At 50.8% G+C, this 9,584-nt stretch overlaps 1 non-coding gene across 1 annotated transcript; it reads left to right on the plus strand.

Annotated features, from left to right (window-relative positions):
* The first annotated feature begins 3,294 nt into the window (after positions 1-3,294).
* TRNAT-AGU lies at positions 3,295-3,368 on the plus strand. Its single transcript has one exon. It is a non-coding gene; the product is annotated as a tRNA-Thr (tRNA).
* The last annotated feature ends 6,216 nt before the right edge of the window (positions 3,369-9,584 follow it).

Consider the following 9,584-nt stretch of genomic DNA (forward strand, 5'->3'; position numbering starts at 1 on the left):
GAGTGTCCTGAGTAGATGGTGCAGTTTCTTAGTGTATTCCTCAGTGGGATCTGAGGGAAGTAGCCTGTAAAATTTAGTATTGGAGAGTTGTCTGGCAGCCTCCTTTTGGTAGTCAGACCTGTTCATGATGACAACAGCACCTCCTTTATCAGCCTCTTTGATTATAATGTCAGGATGGTTTCTGAGGCTGTGGATGGCATTGCGTTCTGCACGACTTAGGTTGTGAGGCAAGCGATGTTGTTTTTCCACAATTTCTGCCTGTGCACGTCGGCGGAAGCATTCAATGTATAGGTCCAGACTGTCATTTCGACCCTCAGGAGGAGTCCATGTGGAGTTCTTCTTCTTGTGCTGTTGGTGGGAGGGTAACTGTGTATCCGTGCGCTGTTCAGTGTTGTCCTGAAAGAATTCTTTGAGTCGGAGACGGCAAAAGTAGGCTTCCAGATCACCGCAGAACTGTATCATATTGGTGGGGGTGGCAGGGCAGAAAGAGAGTCCCCGAGATAGGACAGACTGTTCTTCTGGGCTGAGTGTGTGGTTGGATAGATTGACGATATTGCTGGATGGGTTAGGGGTACCACGGTTGTGGCCCCATGTGGCAGGTAGGAGTTTAGACAGCTTACAGTCCTTTTTCCTTTGTAGAGAGGTGAAGTGAGTAATGTAGATCTCCTGTCTTATTTTAGTGAAGTCCGTTTGTATGGAAGTTTGGTTATTGATGAGAGTCTCCAGGTTGGAGAGCTCTTTTTTGATGTTTTCCTGTTTGCTGTATAGGATGCTGATCAGGTGGTTCCTCAGTTTCTTCGATAGAGTATGACATAATCTCTCACTGTGGTCTGTGTAGTATGTAGATAGTAGTGGATTTTTTACCTTTAGTCCATTAGGTATGATGTCCATCCGTTTGCATTTGGAAAGGAAGATGATATCTGTCTGTATTTGTGCAAGTTTCTTCATGAGGTTGATGGATTTCCACTCCATACGGCTAAATGCAGTGCCTTGCATGGTGTCAAGTATCAGAGGGGTAGCCGTGTTAGTCTGGTTCTGTAGAAGCAGCAAAGAATCCTGTGGCACCTTATAGACTAACAGACGTTTTGCAGCATGAGCTTTCGTGGGTGAATACCCACTTCTTCGGATGCAAGTGGTGGAAATTTCCTGGGCCAGCAGGTGCTGGGGAGTAGCTGGGACTGGGAAACCTGGGGCTGGGCCGTCTCCATGGGGGGCACTTGCTCCTCCCTCCCCTTCCTGGCCCTTCCCAGGCCCCGTTGCCAGCAGAGAGTGGCCCCCCCAGCCCAGCCCAGAGGTGTCCCTGTCTCAGGGCCCCCCCAGCCTCTGCCCATTCACCCTCTGCCCAGCTCAGGAATCACTCGGGGGAACCATTTCCCACCCGCACAAGGACAAATCCCTGCAGGTGGAAATGGAGGAAACCCCCCAAACCTGAGATCTGAACTGGCCATTGGCGAAGTGGGGTGCCCCAAGGGTTGGTGCTGGGGCCGGTTTTATTCAATATCTTCATTAACGATCTGGAGGATGGTGTGGACTGCACCCTTAGCAAGTTTGCAGATGACACTAAACTGGGAGGAGTGGTTGATACGCTGGAGGGTAGGGATAGGATACAGAGGGACCTAGACAAATTAGAGGATTGGGCCAAAAGAAATATGATGAGGTTCAACAAGGACAAGTGCAGAGTCCTGCACTTAGGACGGAAGAATCCCATGCACTGCTACAGACTAGGGACCGAATGGCTGGGCAGCAGTTCTGCAGAAAAGGACCTAGGGGTTATGGTGGACGAAAAGCTGAATATGAGTCAACAGTGTGCCCTTGTTGCCAAGAAGGCTAATGGCATTTTGGGTTGTATAAGTAGGGGCATTTCCAGCAGATCGAGGGATGTGATCATTCCCCTCTATTCAGCACTGGTGAGGCCTCATCTGGAGTACTGTGTCCAGTTTTGGGCCCCACACTACAAGAAGGATGTGGATAAATTGGAGAGAGTCCAGCAGAGGGCAACAAAAATGATTAGGGGGCTGGAACACATGACTTCTGAGGAGAGGCTGAGGGAACTGGGATTGTTTAGCCTGCAGAAGAGAAGAATGAGGGGGGGATTTGATAGCTGCTTTCAACTACCTGAAAGGGGGTTTGAAGGAGGATGGATCTAGACTGTTCTCAGTGGTAGAAGATGACAGAACAAGGAGTAATGGTCTCAAGTTGCAGAGAGGAAGGTTTAGGTTGGACATTAGAAAAAACTTTTTCACTAATAGGGTGGTGAAGAACTGGAATGGGTTACCTAGGGAGGGGGTGGAATCTCCTTCCTTAGAGGTTTTTAAGGTCAGGCTTGACAAAGCCCTGGCTGGGATGATTTAGTTGGGTTTGGTCCTGCTTTGAGCAGGGGGTTGGACTAGATACCTCCTGAGGTCCCTTCCAACCCTGAGATTCTATGATCATTAGGACCCATGTTGCTCTCAGGACTTCAGTGTCCTCTTATGGACACAGCCCTCTGGCTGTGCCCCACTCAGATCTCTCCCCCTTGCTGGGGGGGGGGGGTGTCCTCTACCCAGACAATTGCCTCAGTGGCCAGCTGCAGTCCAGGGTGTAGCCACCTGTGTCAGTGGCTACTGAGGCAAAAGTTGTGAACCTCCAACCCTGCCATCTGTTTCCCTGGACCATTTCCCAACAGACCTAGAACCTTCCTCCACCTTTGTATCAGGGCCTTAGTCTGGCAGTAGTCAGCCAGGAGGTCACTCATGCACCTCTTACCCCAGCACTACTCTGATCACGATACCCTCCCGGCTCCTTCCTTCCTGGCAGCCAATCCTCCCTCTTCAAACTCCAAGGAATGACTAACTGTTGCTGTGCTGAGCAGCTCTTTATATATGGGCTGCTCCAGCAAGCCTTCTCCTGATTGGCTCTCCCAATAAGCCCTTTCTTGATAGGCTGGGTTCTGCACAGCCTCTTCAAGGCTGCCTTAATCTTTCTCCTGCTTGTTTGGGGCAGACAGCCCACCACACATGGAAAGTGGCAAATGAGAAGTCTGGAGCTGAAGGAAAGGTTACCATGACTCAGAACTGAGCCGAGGTTGCTGCGACTGAAACACAGATCACTAACCATTATATGATCACAGTGACTGGTGGGAGAGGCACATGTTAGAAGCCCTCTGTCTACTCAGCTGTGACTTTCTGTGCACAGAGAGCCAAACACCTCAAGGTCTGCAAGTCTTGAGGGAAATGGGGAATGTCTGTACTTTAGAATTTGCAGGTGTTGACTTGAACCATCAAATGAAACAGTTGCAAATACCTTCTTTGGGCAGGCACCATGGCTTAGCTGGCTAAAGCACCTGTTTAGTAAACAGGAGATCCTGGGTTTAACTCCCAGTGGTGCCTTGGTGTATAGCTTTTGTCTCCTCTGCTCACATTTTCCTGGGTCTTCCTAGGAAACAGAAGAGGCCTCCCTTGGTATCCAAGTCATTGCTTGCTAAGGAAAAGGCTTCTTTGGAGAGAAGCATTGGAAACAATCAAATCACAAACCTGGAGTTGATGAAAACGCTGCTATGACTGGCATTGGCATGGCGGTTGCTTCGACTGCAATTGCTGCAACACAAGAGCCTGCGCCACACATCCTTGTGATTCCCTGGAGATGTTCACACACAGATGTCATGTCACCTTCCTTTTGATTGTCATTGATGAAAAATGGAGCGGTTGGGAGAAAAGTACCAGAGAGTCGCACCGTGGCTAAGCTGGGTGACTCACCTGCCAGGTAAAGTGGAGTTAGGGATGCAGCTCCCAGTAGTGCCTTAACAAATGTGTCTGCTCTTCCCACCTTTTGGTGAATCTTTTGCAGAAACAGAGAAGACTGCCTCTGCCTTGCAATGCAAATGCTTGCAAAAGAAACCAGTTGTTTTTTCTGACAAGTGTCAGAAGGAGGCACATAAGAAATGTGGAGACAAGGAAAAGGTCATCGTAACTCAACTTGCATCCATGGCTCTTGAGGCCAGAACGCAGAGCACTAAGCACTGTATGACCACAACAAAATCTAATCATTACACCTTATTACACTAGGCAGTAGTTAGGTCAAGAATTTTCTCATCCTACTGGATGTTACCCTCCTTAATACATAGAATTCCCCCTAAAACCTGGATTACTGTCCCCAGATGACCTTCATTTTCTCAGGATTCCTGCTGCTTCCAGCATAGGTGGGGGAGGAGAAAGGCAAAAACATGATGCCACAGTCTCCTATTTTATATCCTTAGTTCAAGAGTCTAGAAGACACTTGCCCAGACGTGTCCGGGTGAGTCACTAGGTTGGGGAATCCTCCTGGTGTGGTCTTGTGCAACTGAGTCATAGACTTGAGCGGTCCCCACAGTGTTGTGTTTGGGCATCTGTCACTGAATTGGAAATCCCTTAATTACAATTCCTCTGCTGATTCATGGCTGTTGAACACCCTCCTCGGCAGGGGTCACTAGCAAAATTATAGCCTATTTCAGTAACAACCATACAGCAAAATGCATAACTTCACACACCCTCATGCTATACATATTTGGACAGAATAACCGATTTCAGCAGATCATGACTTTTCATATGATAACTTGCATGGAATGGTTTGTAGGACATATCACAGCCATATATGAATGATGACTATGTGAGCTACAGGGAGCTATTTTGAAGTACATCATGTCACAAAAGCCTCTAGAGACTGGCCTTTGGGAAGAGCTGGCTGAAGAGCCTTCTGAGTAACTGAGAGATCCAGGCTTGGCCCTGCCAGTTTGTGCTTGCGAACTAAACTTGTCCGTTGGGCTCCCTTTTTTGTGTCTGTTTCGCAGAAACAGAGCAGAAGTTCTTGGCCAATCCTTGAAAGTGCTTGTTCAAGACACAGAGAGCCTCTGTGCTGGGGCAGGGGTAGGGGTGCAGGAGGTGGTCGGGGGTGGAGGTGCTTACCTCGGGCAGCACAGCTCCCAAAGTGACTGGCACACACTCCCCTCCGGCAGTGGCTCCTAGGCAGTGGGATACGGGGGCGGGTCAGCTGTGGCGTTTGCACTCAGGGCTGCAGGGATATGCCGGCCACTTCCAGGAGCAGTGTGGCAGGGAGGGAGGGGGCAGAGTGGGCAGGGAGGCGCCTTAGCGCTGCTGGCACATCTCCGTGTGTCACTTGGGGAGGCATCAGGTCTCTGTGGGCTGCCTGGGGCAGGGGCAGTGGCCGAGGGGGCTCGGGCCACCCCTTTGCCTCCTCTCTCCAGGCTCCCAGCCCATCTTGCCGGCCGACAGGGATTTTAGGGTGCAGCAGCGCAGGGAGCAGGAAGGGCGAACCACAGCGGCTGCCTCCCCCACCACATGCAGGAAAATGGCTTGACCTGCTGGCCCCATGGACTAAGGCACCAGGCCTCCAGCTTGCCCCATTCGACCCAATGGGTTGATCTTGTGACCAGAATTATTTGCAGTCGGGATTTCCCCCAACAGTGCCCCACAGGGGTCCAGGGTCAGCTCCAGCACAGGCCACACAGGAAGGCGTAATGCTCGAGCTGCAGTGCATGCTGGGCAGGCTCTAGGCCGGGCTCCCCAGGGCAGGAGAGAAGAAGACGACTGGGCCCCTGGAGGGGCAGGCTGGGGCTTCCTGGATCCCATTTGCTCACAGCCAGTGCCCTGCCCCCACTCCCAAGTCATTAATGGCTCCCCCAGGTCAGCCAGAATGGAGCAGCGGTTTTCACTCCACCAAGTCCACTTATGGCTTACAGGCAACTCCCAGACCCACCATCTCGGCCAGAAAGGAGCCCACTCAGCCTCGCCATTGCTGCTTTTCCTTCCCCCCAGAACCCCCCTTCTCCTGGGCTGCAAGGAGCCATCCCTGGGAAGCCAACAGGCAGGCACAGGGGTCTGTCTCCCAGCAGCCAACCGCACCTCCATGGGTTTGGCCCTCAGAAGGGCAGGCGGGGGGTTTCCTGGATCCCAGTTGCTCACAGCCAGCCCAGCCTCCACCTCTAAAACCATCAGTCATGCCCCCAGGTTGGCCATAAACGAGCAGCCATTCTCCACTTGGACTCAACTTTGCTTGTTTTCCTTTCACCCAGAACCCCCCTTCTTCTCCTGGGCTGCAAGGAGCCACCCCTGGGAAGCCAACAGGCAGGCACAGGATTCTGCCTCCCAGCAGCCAACCGCACCTCCCTCGGCTTTGCAGAACGAATGGTGACGCTCTACTAACCCCATTTAGCCGCACTGAGGCGCTTAGCTTCTGCCCTGCCTTCCTCAGCTCGACTTTCCTCTTTTCCCCCATTCCTGCCTCACTTCCTCCTTTGGCAAGTCACGCCGAGGAGGCCAGCAGGAAGAGCCGGCCTCCACCGGCCAACCTCCAACAGCAGAGGAGGCCAAGCCACAAGCCTCCAAAAGGTGACACGCCGCACTCCTCTAGGTTCTCCAGCCTGATGTAAGGTGCTTTCTCCGCTGCTGTCAGCACCTGTTGCATCGCAGGCGTATATGAACAAAGCTCTTCAGTCAGTTTGATTGGATAGCAGAGTCATTTATTTCTCTCCAGCATACATCTTTATACTCTTGAAGCAGGCAAGCAAGCAGTTGCTAATTGGTTAACAAAATTAACACAGCCGCAGCTGTAACCCCATAGGGTAATTATCATCCTAACACCTGTTTGACTTATCATCCTATTTACAATTAGCTGGCCGCTCAAGGCCAGCCCTTTACACACAGTTCCCAGCGTAATCGGCTCGTCCCAGAAGCCTAAACAATCTCAGCATTTCACATTCCATTCCCAACAAGCACCCTCTGTCATGCGGGGGTTGGAGTTATCCCAGGGACAGGCCAACAGGAGAAGGAGGAGGCCTTCCTGAACAGCAAGGGGATCTGGGAAAAGGAAGCCAGCATGTTTCTGCACCAGGGATCTTTTGTGTGTTAGGCAAATGCGATAACCACTACACTACAGAAACTCCATCTACTTGGCTGTTGCTCACCCTGGCACAGACCGATGGACAAACCTGGAGAAAGTGGTGACAACCCTTCGATGGGTCAGCTGGCAGAGCAGAGGACTGGAGCGGGCACTCAGGAAGTCGTCCTTACGTCGCCCTTGTGACTCAAGCTTGAGGGAGAGCTTCTTTTTCTTCCCCTTGCTGACAAAGAGCAAGAGAAGAATGAAAGGTCAGGTGGGCCAACTCGGTGCAGAAGCCCATGCTGTCTTTTCCTGCTGCATAGCCTGAAATGAGGGACTCGTGGCAGTTAAAGGAACTGCTGCACTTTCAGAAAACATCCCACCCGTGCACACAGAGGGACAGAAGAGCCTGTTAGTCTAGCACGCTCCCAACTGAACTACTTCAGCAGCTGCTCAGTTTCTTTTTGACCTCCTGCTTTTCTGTCTGGGATGTTGTTGTCAGCTGTGGCACAGAAAAAGGACGTCATTGCGAGTGGCCCATGAAGACAAGATTCACTTTTGCCTTCCTTGCTCGGCTTTACTTGCTTCCTCGCCCTATTCCTGCCTTAGTTCCTGGGTTACCTGAAGGCGACGGGGGGCCAGCAGTACCAGGAGGAAGTTGGGCAGCTAGACCTTGGTGGCAAAAGTCCTGCCGCCACTTGCCACCCCACTCTCTTCTCCCAGCGTCACATATTGGCCACCAGGGACTTGGGGCCCAGCAGCGCAACGGAAGGCAGTGGACAGAGCCACCCTCGCCTTGAAGCTCCGGCTCGTTAAACCACATCTTCAGTCGCTGATGGCCAATGAGAGACCGACATCGCTTGCTATTTTAGCATTTGGAAATGCCATTGGTCAGTCATTGGATCTCTGTAATGCTGTTACAGAACAAATGAACACAGAATCTCAGTGTGACATTCTATACCTTTGGGGGAGCGGCTGTAACCCCCATAATCCTCATTTTCATGTCTTCGTGATCTTACATAGAGAGCATGACTTGTAAGGTATCAGGGAAAGGATATGATCTGCTGAAAGTCATTTCTCTACCCATAGATGTAGACCATTCATGCATATGAAGTTATGAGAATTGTGCAGTGTGGTTGTCACTGTGCTGTAAGGTGGTGGAGTCAGCCAAATATTAGCTCCCCAGTGGCAACAGCAAGGAAAGTAACCAACACCCGGACAGGGTGTCAAACAACCCATCGACAGCCATTGCCCAGCAAGGGAGCTACAATGCAATGACTCACCTGCATGAGGACACCCCAGGGGAATTGCTCAGACTTGCTTGGAGAGACGCAGTGATGCTCACCTGACTCTGAAGGGGGGAGGGGGGGCAAAGCCATGAGGGAAGAAAGGACATGATAAAAGGAGAGACATTCGCCAGGCTTTATCTCTCTCTGCCACCTGCGTCTACAGACACCCCCACACCAAGCACCTGAAGCGCTGATGAAAGGGGAGAGCCTGGCTGAGAAGCCACCAGCCAGCCTGTGGTGAGAAGCATCTGAGTTTGTAAGGGTACTGAAAGGGTTAAGATCAGCTTAGAATTAAAAGCAATGAGGAGTCCGGTGGCACCTTAAGGACTAACAGATTTATTTGTGCATAAGCGTTCGTGGGTAAAAAGCCCACTTCTTCAGATGCATGGAGTGAAAATTGCAGATAGAGGCATAAATATAGATTGGAACATGAAGTGACGGGAGTTACCGTACAAGGGGAGAACCAGTGTTGAAGGCTAATTCAGTCAGGGTGGATGTGGTCCTCTCCCCATAATTGATGGGGAGGTGTCAATACCAAGAGAGGGAAAATTGTTTTTGTCGTGAGTCAGCTACTCCCAGTCCTTATTCAAGCTCAAATTAATGGTGTTACGTTTGCAAATCAATTGTAACTCTGCAATTTCTCTTTGAAGTCTGTTTTTGAAGTTTTTTTGAATGGCTACTTTGAATTATTGGGTGTGAATGTGTAAATGTGCTATTGACTATACAAGTCCCATATGGTCTCATGATCTGGATTCCTGGTTTTCACCCAGGTGGCCTGGGTTCAATTCCCAGTGTGGGAATAATGCAGAGCTTTTGCTCAGAGGGGAGGCAGGAAATGAAAGGAATGGGAAGGGATCCTGCCAGCAGGGGAGTTGGACAGTGTTGGAAGGGGACCCCAGAAGTGGGGGTGGGGCAGTGGTCTGGGGGGGAAACAAGGGAAGGATCCCAGCTCTGTGGGAAGTTGACATTCTGGAGAGCACAATTTTTGTGTAAACACATAACCCAATGGCAAAATCTTTCCATCGATAATCATCAAAACTAACAGATGGTGAAAGTAAGAAACATGTTACTTGAGAACTTATCCTATTCTAATCCTCTAGGGTTCCCTTTTGCCTTAGGCACCACCACGTGGGCATTTCATATCCCTCCTCATTTTCACACAGACACACAATTTCCTTTGCACAGATCCATGAACAGCAAAACCTCCCTCTGTCTATTGTCTGAGCCAGGGCATTCGATTCCAATGAAACCTTCTCTCCTGCAATGGCAATGGTCAGACAGAGGGGATGCGTCCACCTTCCCCCTGGCAGTGAGATATTCACTCTCCTCTTCATGCTGCTGTTGTTATTCCATGAGTCAGCAAGGGTGGAATAAAAAGCTGAGTTTACTCCAGGGTGAGGAAAGAAAGGAGCCACCAATGCCCTCAAAAATCTCAGTGCCCAG

The sequence above is a fragment of the Mauremys mutica genome, unplaced genomic scaffold, assembly GCF_020497125.1.
Source record: "Mauremys mutica isolate MM-2020 ecotype Southern unplaced genomic scaffold, ASM2049712v1 Super-Scaffold_100275, whole genome shotgun sequence".
Lineage (NCBI taxonomy): Eukaryota > Metazoa > Chordata > Testudines > Geoemydidae > Mauremys > Mauremys mutica.